This window comes from Octodon degus, unplaced genomic scaffold (genome assembly GCF_000260255.1).
Source record: "Octodon degus isolate 3935 unplaced genomic scaffold, OctDeg1.0 scaffold00429, whole genome shotgun sequence".
Lineage (NCBI taxonomy): Eukaryota > Metazoa > Chordata > Mammalia > Rodentia > Octodontidae > Octodon > Octodon degus.
In genome coordinates, this window is record NW_004525005.1 from 255,484 (window position 1) to 256,916 (window position 1,433).

Here is a 1,433-nt window from a genome sequence, read left to right on the forward strand (position 1 = left end):
TCAGTGGTTGTCATATTGCATAAAGCTGTCTTCCAGTTAGATTTTTCTTTCCAATTGTGTACGCCTCTGTGTGGTCTCTACGCAACCAATCAGAAGACAGCACGTCTTGCAGGACAGCATCTCGCCAGCGTGCCTGGCTGCGGGGAAGCTGAGCGCAGACATTCGTGTGCAGAACCATCCATTAATTCCTCCCGAGATGGCTACAGCATAGCTGCTTTGGATGCAAATGTATCAATTTAATTAAAAATAAGCAATCTATGAATTGGTCTGAGAAACGATGTTAGAATTTTAGAAGATGAGTTAAAGAAGAAATTCTTTACAACACCTTTTTAGTATAGAAAAGACTTTTCAAAAAAATCTAAACTTAAGACAGTAATTAACAAAAACTAATGTATTGATAACTTTATTTAAAATAAATTGACATTGCTAACATGAAATAAACTAATGTAAGAAGTTTTATTCATTATATAGACGTTAGTCACACAAGTGAAGGGCTCAAACGATGGCACAGCCGATCTCATCTCCTCTCTCCTACCTTCTACATTTGTTGCCAGGACATGCTAGTGTAGCTCCACCCCTGGGGACATGCACGTCACACGTGACTGCTTTTGTCTCCCTCCTCTCTTCCTTTCTTAGGTCACTGTCCCACCTGTCTAGTTCTTAGTAAATCTTTTTTATTTTGCTGTTCAGCTTATTTATATTTTGGCTCTCTCACATCCAGGAAACCAAGCAAGACCCGCCCTTCTGTGCCGGATTGATCTCGTTGGCTGTTACGCGCCAGCAGGCTTCCGTGTCCTGCCAGCAGCTCAGGCTCGTCCCTGCTGCGGCAGAGCCAGCCCCGCTGTGCCCCACCTGCCGCCGGGCAGCCTGCATCATTCGGTGCCCTGAACCGGGCTGCTGGGACGCCTGGTTCGCTGAAGCTGAGTGTTCCAGCTCTTCGGGGAAGACAGCTAGAGGGTGCACAGCGGGCCGGAATGCAGTTTCTAGCGTTACATTTCCGAGGAATCTCTCCCCGCTCTGCCGAGCGCATCCCACCAGCAGCGCCCTCCTGTGCGTCCTGCAGCCCACCCCCTCTTCCTCTCCTCTCCTCCACTGAAGGAAGACTGAGAGCTGGAATATTCCCTCCCTCGCTCCCTTCTGCTCAGCTAATAGCCCCTCATCTACTAAGAGAAAATACTGAAGGTTTGAATGAATGATCAACAAAAGCAGAAGTCTGCGCTGTTTCTTTTATCATGGGACAAGTGAGCATGCGGCGGCTGTGGCTGGACTCTAGCGCCCAGATCCGCAGGCGGAAGGCTTCCGAGAGTGCGCCGAGACGCCCACTCGCCCTGGGGAGCTGTCCGTCGCCCCCACTGTGTGGGGCACTTAATCTTATAGATCGAGAATCTCGCCACGAGCGTCTCATTTGAAATACTATAAATTTATGTTTAAGT